Source organism: Dendrobates tinctorius, unplaced genomic scaffold (genome assembly GCF_039654945.1).
Source record: "Dendrobates tinctorius isolate UK_male_01 unplaced genomic scaffold, ASM3965494v1 ptg000460l, whole genome shotgun sequence".
Lineage (NCBI taxonomy): Eukaryota > Metazoa > Chordata > Amphibia > Anura > Dendrobatidae > Dendrobates > Dendrobates tinctorius.
Window position 1 is genome coordinate 49,349 of NW_027362122.1, and position 17,076 is coordinate 66,424.

The 17,076-nt window shown below is 42.6% G+C and overlaps 1 protein-coding gene across 3 annotated transcripts in view; it reads right to left on the reverse strand.

Moving 5' to 3' along the window:
• The window catches only part of MTRR (5-methyltetrahydrofolate-homocysteine methyltransferase reductase), a 700,332-nt gene that overhangs the window by 18,896 nt on the left and 664,360 nt on the right, over positions 1 to 17,076 (reverse strand). Inside the window, exon 1 of one of the 3 annotated variants that reach the window (XR_012227597.1) lies at positions 16,720 to 16,908. The exons of the other annotated variants lie outside the window; for them this stretch is intronic. The gene's annotated coding sequence lies outside the window, so the exon portion shown is untranslated. Of the gene's footprint in view, positions 1 to 16,719; positions 16,909 to 17,076 lie in introns of those variants that run through there. 3 annotated transcript variants of the gene reach the window in all.

Below are 17,076 nucleotides of genomic sequence, written 5' to 3' on the forward strand. Positions count from 1 at the left end.
TTTAGATGGGGGTGGTGTCGTCACATCCCGTGAAGGTATTTCTGACCTGTTGTCAGGAATCTGGTTGTACTCCAGGATGGTCGGTAATGATAGGCAGGTTTGGCCATCTATGGACTCCACCTTGTATCTGGTAGCTTTTTGTTCCGCCATCTCAACAGTACCTGAACATGTCCTCAGGGTGTAGGGAGAACCAGGGCCTACAATGCTGAAGTTGTCAAAGAAGACAGGCCTGGCTAGGGACCTGTTACTTTGGTCATCCAGGAATGCGTATATCTTGAGGGCTTTGTCCTTGTGGCCTGCAGGATAGACTCAGACAAGGCAGATTTTTGAACAGGACCTTCCTCCTGTGAGTCCCTTACAGATCTCCATACATTTAGAGCTCACATCAGGGGTGTGTTTGTTGGTGTCTTTCTGCTTCTCATCGAGCTCCTCTGCTTGTGACAACACTCGTGGAGTTGATCCAGGGTGCATGGCTGTATTGTGAACTGTGCTGCTGCATTCTGCACATTTCACGCTAGCTTCACAGTTCCTGGCGAAGTGAGAGGTTGTGGCACAACAATTAAAACATATGTTGTTCTCCTTGAGGAAACCTTTGCAAACCTATAAAGACTTCTCCCTGAAGCTCTGCATTTTAGTAGAGGATGTGGTTTCTTGCATAGAGAACAATGTTTACTGACATCCTGAGGCTTTCTCTCGTCCGGAGGTTTATTCATGTTGTGAGGAGGGCCTGTGGAAACAATATTAGTTTTGTGGGCTGCCACGGTTGTCCTACTGGGCTTGACACTGGGGATAGTGGAACACGACAGAGTAAAGTTAAAAACTAGGATAATTTCTAATCCTAGATTGTTTAGTGACAAAATCAACAAATACAGTGAAAGGAGGGAATGATACATTATGATTTTGTTTATACTCTGAACCACATGTAATCCACTTTTCTTGTAGGTTGTAAGGAAGTTTCTGTACTATCGGATTGAAATCCTTAGCGGTGTCTAAGAATGCCAATACGGGCAAGTCTCCTTCCTCCTGGGCAACCTGTAACTCAATCAATAAATCACTCAGTTCTCTAAGCTTTTGATAACATTTAGGTCCTATCTTAGGAAAACCATCAATTCATTTATATGAAGCATTCTCTATGACTTCTACTGTCCCATAGCATTCATCAAGTCTTTCCCACACTTTACGTAGACCTGTGCGGGGATGCTTTACATTAATGTCTCTCAGTCTTTTGGCATGTTAAACCGACTCACTTCTGTGCCACGTTACTAGGAGATCTAACTCCTCACTACAACAAAGGTCCATACCATGAATGGCGTTCCGGAACGAGGCTCGCCATGACCTATAGTTCTTGGGTTTGTCACTGAACTTCACAAGTCCTTTTGTAACCAGTTATCGGCGGGCAAAGAGCTTTACAAAGTCCATGGTGGCTCTGTCAGTGCTGGTACGAGCCGGTGTGTTATAGTCATGTCTAGTGTGTGGTGTATCACCATACCTGTAAGACGCTTCTGACTCCAGATAGTCTGTGCAGTACCTTTCTCGGTAAAGAAGGTGGCTCTTTAAGGTGGGATGGAGCTGTAACTTCTTTTCAGTGGAACGGTAGCTGTGGTCAACATCTGTGCTGGACGTCTCCTCGCCTATGGCAGTGAAGCTCTGGGTTGGGTCGCTGGTAATCGGCATGGGCTGATCGATATGATGCTTCAGGGATGTCATCCATGCCGGAATGTTGACGGACATACTCTGCGACGTGCTTTATTCTTGGGGTCAGTACGATTACAACCATTCCAACAAAGTTTGCATTCCAAAACGTCACTACTTCCCTTCCGAGCCCCGATGTGTCCCCATACAGTAGTTTTCTCCCACATATGGGGTATCAGCGTACTCAGGACAAATTGGACAACTCTTGGGGTCCAATTTCTCCTGTTACCCTTGGGAAATTAAAAAAATTGGGGACTAAAAGATCATGTTTGTTGAAAAAATGATTTTTTTTATTTTCAAGCCTGGGCATTATAAACTTCTGTGAAGCCCTTGGGGGTTCAAAGTGCTCACCACACATCTAGATAAGTTCCTTGGGGGGTCTAGTTTCCAAAATGGTGTCATTTGTGGGGGGTTTCCACTGTTTAGGCACATCAGGGGCTTTCCAAACGCGGCATGGCGTCCAATCTCATTTCCAGCCAAAAAAGTCAAATGACGCTGCTTCCCTTCCGAGCTCTGCCATGCACCCAAATAGTGGTTTACCCCCACATTTGGGGTATCAGCATACTCAGGACAAATTGCACAATAACTTTTAGGGTCCTGTTACCCTTGGGAAAATACGTTACAAAGTTCTCACCACATATCTAGATAAGTTCCTTGGGGGGTCTAGTTTCCAAAATGGGGTCACTTCTGGGGGGTTTCCACTGTTTTAGGCACATCAGGGGCTCTCCAAATGTGACATGGCGTCCGGTTATGATTGAGTCACCGTAGGAGGCAAAAACAGAAATGCTAGCTAAGTCCAGAAAACCAGAGAAGTTGGCAGCTATCGGATTGCAGACCCCTGAACCTATCAACACAACTAGCAGTAGCCGTGGGGGGTTCCTACGATGCCCTAGACCCCTCGATCACAGCCGGAGAATTAGATAGGCCTAAAGAAAGAAAGGGGAAATCTAAACTGCCCCAGAGCAGACCCCAAAGCAATAGGCAGCCCCCAACATATAATGACGGTGGAGCAAGATGAAAATACTAACACAGACAGAAAGATAGACTGAGCAAAGACGGGGCCCAAGCTAACTAGATAGAAAAGGACAGGAAGGCTGCTGTCTGCAATCCGTGAAAAACCCTATGAAAATAAGAGCCAACAGACTGACAGTGAAAAAGGCCCTGAAGACGCTAGGCTTCAAAAAAGCTATGTCAGTACTCAGGAATATTCTGAAGACAGAGCTACAGGCAAAAGGAGATTCAGCTCACCCCAGCAGGGAATGGCAGAATACAGAAAAGCAAGGAAAACAAAACAAAAATGCTAACAGGCAAAACAGAAAACTTAGCTTTAGAGGAGCAGGAATCAGACTGGTGTCCTAGAAGTCCACAGAGAAATCACCCGCAGGGCAGAAGGGCGTCGGCAGCCTTATATCCAGTCCGTGACTCCACTCAGCCAGTCATCCTCATTAGGCTCAGGTGCCTGATAATCAGGCTCATTACCTTCCTTTACCAGAATAGGGAGTTCACCAGACCTCAGTGACGAAGGGGAAAATGAACTCACAACAGCGTCCGATCTGAATCCCAGACAATTTTGCATTGAAAAAGTGAAACGGCGCTCCTTCCCTTCTGAGCTTTGACATGCGCCGAAACAGTGGTTCCCCCCACATATCAGGTGTCAGCATACTCAGGACAAATTGCACAATAACTTTTGCAGTCCAATTTCTCCTGTTACCCTTCATAAAATAAAAAAAATTGGACCTGAAGTAATTTTTTTTGTGAAAAAAAAAAGTTAAATGTTCATTATTTTTATTCAAAAAATTCCTGTGAAGCACCTGAAGGGTTAATAATCTTCTTGATTGTGCTGATGTAAAGGAAACATGTGGGAAATGTTGCTTATTAAGTTTTTTGTGTACCATATCTCTGTGATTTAAGGGCTTAAAAATTCAAAGTTGGAAAATTGCGATATTTTCAAAATTTTCGCCAAATTTCCGTTTTATTCACAAATAAACGCATTATGTGAAAGAAATTTTACCACTAGCATGAAGTACAATATGTCACGAGAAAACATTGTCAGAATCAGTGGGATCCATGGAAGAGTTTCAGAGTTATTACCTCATAAAGGGACAGTGGTCAGAATTGTAAAAATTGGCCCGGTGATGAAAGTGCAAACCACCCTTGGGGTAAAGGGGTTAAGTCGTATTCACTATCGCAGGCGTCTAGCATCTGTTTTACTGTTCTGCCTTCATACATTTTGACACAGTGTGCACTCTAGCATACAGCATAAAGCATAAACCACTGCTCTGTCTTCCAAATAAGCAGACTGTGCTCTGTAGTCTAACTTGTTTATTGGTGAAGAGTACAGAACATGCAGTAAAACTATAAAGATTACAAATGACATGGGTAAGTATTGGGCAGATTTTCACACAGCTAACACAATTACAGGAAGTATACAGTGTGATGCAAACTTTACATAGAAACACACAGGTGTCTAATTACATCTACTGAGCACTGGCTGCTGTACAGTTAATAATATCTCTAACACTGCATTGCAAGAAAAGATATCAACCTTACCAGATATGCTTTACCAGGATGACAAACTCAAGTAGGGGAGTTACAGGAGGACAATTTCATGGTGTGTTTTGGGTAGGTGGTGAAGGAGTTAACACTGAAAGCCTCTCTGTGGATCTGGGGAGGGTTTTTATAGCTTCAGGGGAGAGCCGTCCCCTGTCGCTTATACTCCTATCTGAGTGTGCCAGACCCTGCTCTGTCCGTGCGTCATGCCAATCATTGTCCGTCTGCCTGGTATTCTGACCCTGCTCTGTTATGGTTTATTTGTTGTATACACTAAAGGGTTGAGACAAGAGCGCAATAGGATCTTATCTGGGTAAATCGTATGAATTTAAAAAGGTATTTATACTCACCCTTTCCAAGAGAGAGTAAAGTCGGTATGTCAGCCTGCTGCACGTCCAACGGTCCACATCGTTGACCGCAACAAAGATTCTTAGGAATAAATTCTCGGACTTTAGGTGCGCTGCCAGACAAATTCCATAGCCACACAAGGTTAAAAAGTTAACCCTTTATTCCCTACGCGTTTCGAAGCATAACACTTCTTATATATATACAGTCATATTGTAAAGTTTGGTCACCCCTATTAATGTTAATCTTTTTTCTTTATAACCATTTTGGTTTTTGCAACAGCTATTTCAGTTTCATATATCTAATAACTGATGGACTCAGTTATATTTCTGGATTCAAATGAGGTTTATTGTACCAACAGAAAATGTGCAATCGGCATTTAAACAAAATTTGACCGGTGCAAAAGTATGGGCACCTCAACATAAAAGTGACATTAATATTTCGTAGATCCTCCTTTTGCAAAAATAACAGCCTCTAGTCGCTTCCTGTAGCTATAGCCACGCCCACTCCACATAGCCACACGCAAAGCCCTGTATAATAAATATCTATATACATATACAGTGCCTTGCGAAAGTATTCGGCCCCCTGGAACTTTTCAATCTTTTCCCACATATCATGCTTCAAAGATACCAAATGTAAATTTTTGTTGAAGAATCAACAAGTGGAACACAATTGTGAAGTTGAACAAAATTTATTGGTTATTTAAAATTTTTGTGGAAAGTCAAAAACTGAAAAGTGGGGCGTTCAATATTATTCAGCGCCTTTAACTTAATACTTTGCTGCGCCACCTTTTGCTGCGATTGCAGCTGCAAGTCGCTTGGGGTATGTCTCTATCAGTTTTGTACATCGAGAGACTGAAATTCTTGTCCATTCTTCCTTGGCAAACAGCTCGAGCTCAGTGAGGTTTGATGGAGATCGTTTGTGAACAGCAGTTTTCAGCTCTTTCCACAGATTCTCAATTGGATTCAGGTCTGAACTTTGACTTAGCCATTCTAACACCTGGAACGTTTATTTGTGAACCATTCTATTGTAGATTTTGCTTTATGTTTGGGATCATTGTCTTGTGGGAAGACAAATCTCCATCCCAGTTTCAGGTCTTTTGCAGACTCCAACAGGTTTTCTTCAAGAATGGTCCTGTATTTGGCTCCAGCCATCTTCCCATCAATTTTAACCATCTTTTCTGTCCCTGCTGAAGAAAAGCAGACCCAAACCATGATGCTGCCACCACCATGCTTGACAGTGGGGATGGTGCGTTCAGGGTGATGAGCTGTGTTGCCTTTACGCCAAACATATCGTTTGGCATTGTTGCCAAAAAGTTCGATTTTGGTTTCATCTGACCAGAGCACCTTCTTCCACATGTTTGGTGTGTCTCCCAGGTGGCTTGTTGCAAAATTTAAACACTTTTTATGGATATCTTTGAGAAATGGCTTTCTTTTTGCCACTCTTCCATAAAGGCCAGATTTGTGCAGTGAACGACTGTTGTCCTATGGACAGACTGTGCCACCTCAGCTGTAGATCTCTGCAGTTCATCCAGAGTGATCATGGGCCTCTTGGCTGCATCTCTGATTAGTCTTCTCCTTGTTTGAGATGAAAGTTTAGAGGGACGGCCGGGTCTTGGTAGATTTGCAGTGGTATGATACTCCTTCCATTTCAATATGATCGCTTGCACAGTGCTACTTGGGATGTGTAAAGTTTTGGAAATCATTTTGTATCCAAATCCGGCTTTAAACTTCTCCATAACAGTATCACGGACCTGCCTGTTGTGTTCCTTGGTCTTCATGATGCTCTCTGTGCTTTAAACAGAACCTTGAGACTATCACAGAGCAGGTGCTTTTATACGGAGACTTGATTACACACAGGTGGATTATATTTATCATCATTAGTCATTGAGGACAACATTGGACCATTCACAGATCCACAATGAACTACTGGAGTGAGTTTTCTGCACTGAAAGTAATGAGGCTGAATAATATTGCACGCCACAATTTTCAGTTTTTGACTTTCCACAAAAATGTAAAATGACCAATAAATTTCATTCAACTGCACAATTGTGTTCCTCTTGTTGTTCATTCTTCACCAAAAATTTACATTTGGTATCTTTATGTTTGAAGCATGATAAGTGGGAAAAGTTTGAAAAGTTCCAGAGGGCCGAATCGCAAGGCATTGTATATAATAAAAAACTAATATATATATATATATATATATATATATATATATATATATATATATATATATATATTAGATGGTGGCCCGATTCTAACACATCGGGTATTCTAGAATATGTATGTAGATTATTTAAAGGGAATCTGTCACCCCATAAGCTGGGGCCACTGCCATCAGGGGCTTGTCTATAGCATTCTGTAATGCTGTAGATATGCCCCCGATGAAACCTGAAAAATAAGAAAAACACGTTAGATTATACTCACCGGGGGGCGGGTGCGGTGGGTGTCGCGGTCCGGCGCCTCCCATCTTCATTTGATGATGTCCTCCTCCTTGCTTCTCCCTCGGCTCATGCGCATGCGTACTTTATCTGCCCTGTTGAAGGCAGCGTAAAGTACTGCAGTGCGCAGGCACCAGGAAAGGTCAGAGAGGGCTGGGTGCCTGCGCACTGCAGTACTCTGCTCTGCCCTCAGCAGGGCCGATAAAGTACGTGTGTGCAGGAGCCGAGAGAGAAGCAAGGAGGAGGACGCTATCATATGAAGATGGAGGCGCCAGACGGGACGGCGACACCCATCAGACCAGACCGAACGCTGGGATGAGTATAATCTATTTTTTCTTAGCATTCAGATTTCATCGGGGGCTTATCTACAGCATTACACAATGCTGCAAATAAGCCCCTGATGGTGGTGGCTGCAGCTGATAGGCCAAAAATGGGGTTACAGATCGCCTTTAAATTCCGCGCCAATATCGCTGATTGTGGCAAATCCGTGCGGCAGGAGATGACCCGCGGCAACCGTCGGGAGGTCAGCGGCTAGCGCCGCAGATCTCCTGACGGTAGCGGTGGCATGCGTCCTTCTAATTCTGCGCCAATTCACGGCCGGACTGTGCATGTCGCTGATTTTAACGGAAATCCCGCGTCGCTGATTTGGTCGCACCCGGCCGGACGTGACCAATCAGCGACGTGGGATTTCCGTTACAGACAGACAGACAAAATTAGACGATTATATAGTAGATATACACACACACACATGGTCAAAACTGTTGGTACCCCTTGTTTAATGATGGAAAAACCCACAATGGTCACAGAAATAACTTGAATCTGACGAAAGAAAGTAATAATAAATCAAAAATCTATGAAAATGAACAAATGAAAGTCATACATTGATTTTCAACCATGCTTCCACAGAATTTAAAAAAAAATAAAACTCATGAAGTAGGCCTTGACAGAAATGATGGTACCTCTGAAAATAATGTGACAATGTGACAAAAGGTACATGTTAAATCATGGTTTGTCTACTAATTGTACACACCTGTGATGCTAATCTTGGAATCAGTGAGTGGGCCTGTATAGAGGGCTACAGATACTCACTGTGCTGTTTGGTGTATCACACTCAACATGGGCCAGAGGAAGCGAAGGAAAGCACTGTCTCAAGACATTAGAAAGGTTAGAAGATTAGAAAGAAAATTATAGACAAACACGTTAAAGGTAAAAGTTATAAGACCATCTCCAAGCAGCTTGATATTCCTGTGACTATAGTTGCACATTTAAGTTCCATGGGACTATAGCCAGCCTCCCTGGACGTGGCCACATGAGTAAAATTGATGACAAATCAAAGAGACAGATAATATGAATGGTAACAAAAGAGCCCAGGAAAACTGCTAAACAAATTAAAGGTGAACTTCAAGCTCAAGGAACATCAGTGTCACATCACACCATCCGTCGTTGTTGTCACAGGGCAGTAGTGGGAACGAGGAACCTGGGCTCCTAAACTGCCCCTCATGCTAAGGGGGTGCCCTGACTTTCCTTAACTTGGGGGTATACTTGATGGTAGTGAGGCCCAAGTCCTCGACCTGTCCCTATCTCCTGTTTAGCCCTGAGCTAAACCCCCAATACCCTCCCCAGGAGGTGAGACAGGGAGTAAAGTGAACTGCACCAAAAACCAAAGGAAAGATAATACAGACACCTCGGGGTTAAATAAACTAAAAAACAAAACTTAGCTTTCTCTGCTGCAAAGCACCAAGCAGCAGAGTAAGGCTCCAGATCAGCATTCAGCTGCAGCTCCACTGCACACAGCCAGCTCCTGATAAGCTGAACCACCACTGCACCAGGAAGAGTATCACCAACAGTGATCTGCAGCAGCAGGTGGCCTTACAAAGGGAGGTGTGTTATGAATGAGTCACCGTAGGATGCAAAAAACAGAAATACTAGCTAAGTCCAGAAAACCAGAGAAGTTGGCAGCTATCGGATTGCAGACCCCTGAACCTATCAACAACAACTAGCAGTAGCCGTGGGGGGTTCCTACGGTGCCCTAGACCCCTCGATCACAGCCGGAGAACTACATAGCCTAAAGACAGAAACGGAAATCTAAACTGCCCCAGAGCAGACCCCAAAGCAATAGGCAGCCCCCAACATATAATGACGGTGAAGCAAGATGAAAAAACACTCACACAGATAGAAAGATAGGCTGAGCAAATGATGGGGCCAAAGCTAACTAAATAGGACAGGATAGGAAGGTTGCTGTCTGCAATCCGCCAAAAACCCTATCAAAACAAGGGCCAACAGGCTGATAGGGAAAAAGGCCCTGAAGACGCTAGGCTTCAAAAAGACTATATCAGCACTCAGGTATTTTCTGAAGACAGCAAAAAGGAATTCAACTCACCCCAGCAGGGAATGGCAGAAATTCAGAAAAACAAGGCAAAACAAAACACAAATGCAAAAAGCAGTGCAGAAAACTTAGCTTTTGAGGAGCAGGAATCAGACTTGTCTCCTAGAATCCCTCAGAGAGATCACCAACAAGGCAGAAGGGCGTCGGCTGCCTTATATCCAGTCAGCAATTCCCGTCACCCAGTCATCATCATCATACCCAGGTGTTTGGTAATCAGCCTCACTACCTTCCTTCACCAGAAGTGGGAGTTCATCAGACCTCAATGGTGAAGGGGAAAATGAACTCACAACAGAGGTGGGAGTGCCACCGCGGCCACCAGGGGGAAAAACCCACCAGCAGACTAACTAAAGTTGTAGTAACACCAGCAGCCACCGGGGGGGAAAAAACTGACATTGACCCCCGATGGCCAGAAAGGAAAAAAGTTTAAATGTGAGCAGTCCAAAACTGACACAGATCCAAAAATGGATCGTGACAGTTGTATGGGCCAAAATGGACTTCATGGGAGACAACCAAGGAGGACAACATTGTTGAAAAAAAAAAAATCATAAAGCCAGACTGGAATTTGCCAAACTACATGTTGACCAGCCACAAAGCTTCTGGGAGAATGCCCTATAGATAGATGAGACAAAGATGGAACTTTTTGGCAAGGCACATCAGCTCTATGTTCACAGATGGAAAAATGAAGCGTATCAAGCATATCAAGAAAAGCACAATGTCCATATTGTGAAAAATGGAGGAGGCTCTGTTATATTCTGGGGCTGCTCTGCTGCATCTGGCACAGGGTGTCCAGAATCTGTGCAGGGTACAATGAAATCTCAAGACGATCAAGTGATTGTAGAGAGAAATGTGCTGTGCAGTGTCAGAAAGCTTGGTCTCAGTCACAGGTCATGGGTCTTGGAACAGGACAATGACCCAAAACACTCAGCTAAAAACACCCAAGAATGGCTAAGAGGAAAACATTGGGCTATTCTGAAGTGGCCTTCTATGAGCCCTGACCTAACTCCTATTGAGCATCTTTGGAAAGAGCTGAAATATGCCATCTGGAAAAGGCAACCTTCAAACACGAGACAAGTGGAGCAGTTTGCTCTTGAGGAGTTGGCCAAAATACCTGTCGAGAGGTGCAAAAGTGTCATTGACAGTTACAGGAATCATTTGATTGCAATGATTGCCTCAACTTAATTTTTTGCTCCACAACCTTTTAAGGGTACCATCATTTCTGTCCAGGCCTATTTCATGAGTTTTATTTTTTTAAAAATTCTGTGGATGCATAGTTGAAAAGCAATGTCTGACTTTCATTTGTTAGTTTTCATAGATTTTTGATTATTACTTTTGTCAGCTTCAATTTCTGTCACCATTGTGGGTTTTTCTGTCATTAAACGAAGGGTACCAACAATTTTGACCACATGTGTACAAGCAGGTTTCTGGTGGCACACTGCATACCTTCCTCCACCCTGTCTCCTTAACAATGCATCCATCAGTGTCTCCTCTCTCCTCCCTCACCGTGTGGGTGGTGAGCGGTGACGTCGGGGTCTTGGACTTCAGAGTCTGGTGCTGGCGGCACGAGCGCTTCAACAAGCCACTCTGTCATTTGGCGGGACCAGCATAAATAGCAGGTATTGTGAACCCTACTTCACCCCTCAAGAAGAAGCCATATGCAAAATGTGCATCAGGAGTATTTCTAAGGACCACACAGGTTGTATACTTGCTTTAAATGTTCTTGCTTTTGCCTATATTGCTTTAAAAAACGTCTGTGTCAAGACTAATTGTCCACTGTGCACATTGGTGTAATTATCCATGCTATACAGAGTGCTTATGTTTTGGATATGGTTGTGCATATATGCTTGTATTCTGTAATTAATCTTTTTTTAGATTATGTCGGAGTTTGTCCACAATATGTGAGTGCATGCATTTATGCCCATCCATTGTATTGTTTGCACTGTGGGTATTTAGACTACAATGCTTTGCTAAATTAAAGTATATTTTGGTACCTATGTATCTAGACCTATTATTATGTAAGTATTAATATATGCACTGATCTGAACTCATTGAGTCTTTGGTTAACCCTAGGCATATTTATTCTCTTAACACGACAGTAGCAAGACATGGAGTAATGACTGTCATCCATTCTTGTACCCTGTGTGGTTCCTACCTCTGTCTGACATTCTCTATTTTTAACCCCTTCATGACCAAGCCTATTTTGACCTTAATGACCAGGCCATTTTTTTTGCAATTCTGACCATTGTCCCTTTATGAGGTAATAACTCTGGAACGCTTCAACGGATCCTAGCGATTCTGGGAATATTATTTCGTGACATACTGGGCTTCATTATAGTGGTAAATTTAGGTCGATAATTTTTGCATTTATTTGTGAAAAAATCAGAAATTTGGTAAAAAGTTAGAAAATTTCACAATTTTCAAATTTTGAATTTTTATTCTGTTAAACCAGAGAGTTATGTGACATAAAATAGTTACTAAATAACATTTCCCACATGTCTACTTTACATCAGCACAATTTTGGAAACAAATTTTTTTTTGTTAGGAAGTTATAAGGGTTAAAAGTTGACCAGTGATTTCTCATTTTTACAACAAAATTTACAAAACCATTTTTTTAGGGACCAACTCACATTTGAAGTCACTTTGAGGGGTCTATGTGGCAGAAAATACCCAAAAGTGACACCATTGTAAAAACTGCACCCCTCAAGCTACTCAAAACTACATTCAAGAAGATTATTAACCCTTCAGGTGCGTCACAGGAACTAAAGCAATGTGGAAGGAAAACATGGACATTTTAATTTTTCCAACAAAAATTTTCTTTTAGCATCAATTTTTTCATTTTCACATAGGCAACAGGATAAAATGGATCCTAAAATTTGTTGGGCAATTTCTCCTGAGTACACCGATACCTCATATGTGGTCATAAACCACTGTTTGGGCGCACGGCAGGGCTCAGAAGGGAAGGAGCACCATTTGACTTTTAGAATGGAAAATATGCTGGAATATTTAGCGGTTGCCATGTCGCATTTGGAGAGCCCCTGTGTGCCTAAACATTGGAACTCCCCCACAAGTGACCCCATTTTGGAAATTAGACCCCCCAAGGAACTTATCTAGATGCATAGTGATCACTTTGAAACCCCAGGTTCTTCACAAATTGATCCATAAAAAAAAGTACTTTTTTTTCACAAAAATTTTCTTTTAGTCTCAGTTTTTTCATTTTCACATGGGCAACAGGATAAAATGGATCCTAAAATTTGTTGGGCAATTTCTCTTGAGTACACCGATACCTCATATGTGGTCATAAACCACTGTTTGGACGCACGGCAGGGTCCAGAAGGGAAGGAGAGCCATTTGACTTTTTGAATGGAAGATTAGCTCCAATCGTTATCGGACACCATGTCGCGTTTGGAGAGCCCCTGTGTGCCTAAACAGTGAAAACACCCAAGTGACACTATTTTGGAAACTAGACCCCTTAAGGAACTTATCTAGATGTGTAGTGAGCACTTTGAACCCCCAAGTGCTTCACAAAAGTTTATAACGCTGAGCAGTGAAAATAAAAAAATCATTTTTTTTCCTCAAAAATGATTTTTTAGCACGCTATTTTTTATTTTCACATGGCTAACAAGAGAAATTAGACCACAAAAGTTGTTGTCCAGTTTGTCCTGAGTACGCTCGTACCCTATATGTGGGGGGAACCACTGTTTGGGCACATGGGAGAGCTCAGAAGGGAAGGAGCGCCATTTGACTTTTTGAAATGAAAATTAGCTCCAATCGTTAGTGGACACCATGTCGTGTTTGGAGAGCCCCTGTGTGCCTAAACTTTGGAGCTCCCCCACAAATGACCCCATTTTGGAAACTAGACCCCCTAAGGAACTTATCTAGATGCATAGTGAGCACAGAAGTTTATATCGCAGAGCCATGAGAATAGAAAATATTTTTGTTTCCTCAAAAAATTATTTTTTAGTCCGCAATTTTTTATTTTCACAAGGGTAACAGGAGAAATTGAACCCTAAAAGTTGTTGTACAGTTTGTCCTGAGTACGCTGGTACCCCATAAGTGAGGGGGAACCACTGTTCGGGCATATGTCAGGGCTCAGAAGGGAAGTAGTGACATTTTGAAATGCTGAGTTGATGGAATGGTCTGCGGGCGTCATGTTACATTTACAGAGCCCCTGATGTGCCTAAACTGTGGAAACCCCCCACAAGTGACCCTATTTTGGAAACTAGACCCCCCAAGGAACTTATCTAGATATGTGATGAGCACCTTGAACCCCCAAGTGCTTCACAGAAGTTTATATCGCAGAGCCGTGAAAATAAAAAAATTTTTTCCTCAAAAAAATGATTTTTAGCCGCAATTTTTTTTTACAAGGGTAACAGGATAAATTGGACCCCAAAAGTTGTTGTCCAGTTTGTCCTGAGTACGCTGGTACCCCATATGTTGGGGGGACCACTGTTTGGGCACACGTCAGGGCTTGGAAGGGAAGTAGTGACGTTTTGAAATGCCGACTTGATGGAATGGTCTGCGGGCGTCATGTTACATTTGCAGAGCCCCTGATGTGACTAAACTGTGAAAAACCCCCACAAGTGACCCCATTTTGGAAATTAGACCCCCCAAGGAACATATCTAGATGTGTGGTGAGCACTTTGAACCCCCAAGTGCTTCACAGAAGTTTATAACGCAAAGCTGTGAAAATAAAAAATCATTTTTTTTCCTCAAAAAATGATATTTTAGCTCGCAATTTTTATTTTCACAAGAGTAACAGGATAAATTTGACCCCAAAAGTTGTTTTCCAGTTTGTCTTGAGTACGCTGATACCCCATATGTTGGGGTAAACCACTGTTTGGACACACGTCGGGGATTGGAAGGGAGGGAGCACCGTTTGACTTTTTGAATGCAAAATTGGCTGGAATCAATGGTGGCACAATGTCAGGTCTGGAGACCCCCCTGATGTGCATAAACAGTGGAAAAGCCTCAATTCTAAGTCCAAACCTAACCCCAACACACCCCTAACCACAACCCTAACCCCAACACATCCATAGCCATAATCCCAACTCTAACCATAACCCTAACCACAACACACCCCTAACCCTAATCCAAACCGTAACCCCAACACACCCCTAATCTTAACCCTAATTCCACCCTAACCCTAATTCCAACCCTAGCCCTAATTCCACTCTAACCCTAATTCTAACCCTAATTCCACCCTAACCCTAACTTTAACGCTAACCCTAATCCTATTTCCAACCCTAATGGAAAAATAAAAATATTTTCTTTATTTTATTATTTGTGCCTACCTATGGGGGTGATAAAGGGGGGGTTTATTTACTTTTTATTTTATTTTGATCGCTGTGAGAGTTTATCACAGTGATCAAAATGAATTATGCATTCAGCTACAGTGTGAGCTTTTTGACACTATTCCAAAAAAACCCTCAGGTGTTAAATGTTGCACACAGCCTAGAGAGTATCCCACATGAAGTAAATTAAAACATAACCTTTAAGGAACCATTAAAAGGACATAACACATAAAAACATTACAAAAAAGTGCTCATGTGAACCAGTGCTAAATAAAAAATGGTTTGGTCTCACCATTGGTATTAGATACTAGATGGTGGCCCGATTCTATCGCATCGGGTATTCTAGAGTCTCTGTTAAAATAATAAATAGTGATATACTCACCTCCCGATGGCCCCCGGACTCTTTCTCTCCTCTCACCACGCTCTCGGCATCTTCCGATTCAAGTAATGCTTTACGAGAAACACCGCTGATGACGTCGCGTTCTTGCGAGAGTGACGTCATCTTCAGCCCTTCTCGCTAAGCATTGCTGGAAACGGAAGAAGACGGGGGCGTGGTGAGAGGAGAGAAAGTTTCCTGGGGCCGTTGGAAGGTATATAACTATTTTGTATTTTAACAGAGACTCTAAAATACCCGATGCGATAGAATCGGGCCATCTAGTGTATTATACTCCTGTTACACCCGAAGCTGCTGTCACTGTTCTGCTGTTACCTAATGTATTGTACTCCAGTTACAGCCAGAGCTGCAGTCACTGTTCTGCTGTTACCTAATGTATTGTACTCCAGATACAGCCAGAGCTGCAGTCACTGTTCTGCTGTTAACTAATGTATTGTACTCCAGTAACACCCACAGCTGCAGTCACTGTTCGGCTGTTACCAAATGTATTGTACTCCAGTTACACCCAGAGCTGCAGTCACCATTCTGCTCTTACCTAATGTATTATACTCCTGTTACAGCCAGAGCTGCAGTCACTGTTCAGATCTTACCAAATGTATTGTACTCAAGTTACACCCAGATCTGCAGTCACTATTCTCCTGTTACCTAATGTACTCCTGTTACACCCAGAGCTGCAGTCACTGTTCTGCTGTTACCTAATGTAGTGTACTCCAGTTACACCCAGATCTGCAGTCCCTGTTCTGCTGTTACCTAATGTACTCCTGTTACACCCAGAGCTGCAGTCTCTGTTCTGCTGTTACCTAATGTAGGGTACTCCAGTTACACCTAGAGCTGCTGTCACTGTTCTGCTGTTACCTATTGTATTGTACTCCAGTTACACCCAGATCTGCAGTCACTTTTCTGCTGTTACCTAATGTATTGTACTCCAGTTACTCCCAGAGCTGCAGTCACTGTTCTGCTTTTACCTAATGTATTGTATTCCAGTTACACCTTGGGCTGCAGTCACCGTTCTGCTCTTACCTAATGTATTATACTCCTGTTACAGCCAGAGCTGCAGTCACTGTTCAGATCTTACCAAATGTATTGTACTCAAGTTACACCCAGATCTGCAGTCACTATTCTCCTGTTACCTAATGTACTCCTGTTACACCCAGAGCTGCTTTCACTATTCTGCTGTTATCTAATGTATTGTACTCCAGTTACTCCCAGAGCTGCAGTCACTGTTCTGCTTTTACCTAATGCATTGTACTCCAGTTACACCCAGAGCTGCTGTCACTGTTCTGCTGTTACCTAATGTATTGTACTCCAGTTACACCCAGAGCTGCAGTCACCGTTCTGCTCTTACCTAATGTATTATACTCCTGGTACAGCCAGAGCTGCAGTCACTGTTCAGATCATAGCTAATGTATTGTATTCCAGTTACACAGAGCTGCAGTCACTTTTCTGCTGTTACCTAATGTATTTTATGCAAGTTACACCCAGAGCTGCAGTCACAGATCTTCTCTTACCTAATGAATTATACTCCTGTTACACCCAGAGCTGCTGTCACTGTTCAGATCTTACCTAATGTATTGTACTCCAGTTACAATGTGAAGCAAAAAAAGAAGAAATATGCAGCACTCACCAATGTAGCTGAAAAACTGTGAGTCTTTCATATAATTTCCATCAAATGTGTGAACATGCAGGACGTGAAGGAATGCTAGGGGAGGGAGGTGCCGGACAACGGCCGTTTCGCGATTACTCGCTTCTACGGGTCCAGGTGAGGGGATTAGCTAAAGGTCATTCCCTATATAGGATCACAGACCTTACTAATTAACATACATAAGCTGTGAAACAAACATTTACAAAAAATATATAGTTATACAATATACAGAGTGCAAGATACTAGTAAAGAATAAATCTTTCCATGTCGATTTACAAGATAATCTATATTTTTACAATATCATAGGAAGATTATAATCTAAATAACTTTACATACAAT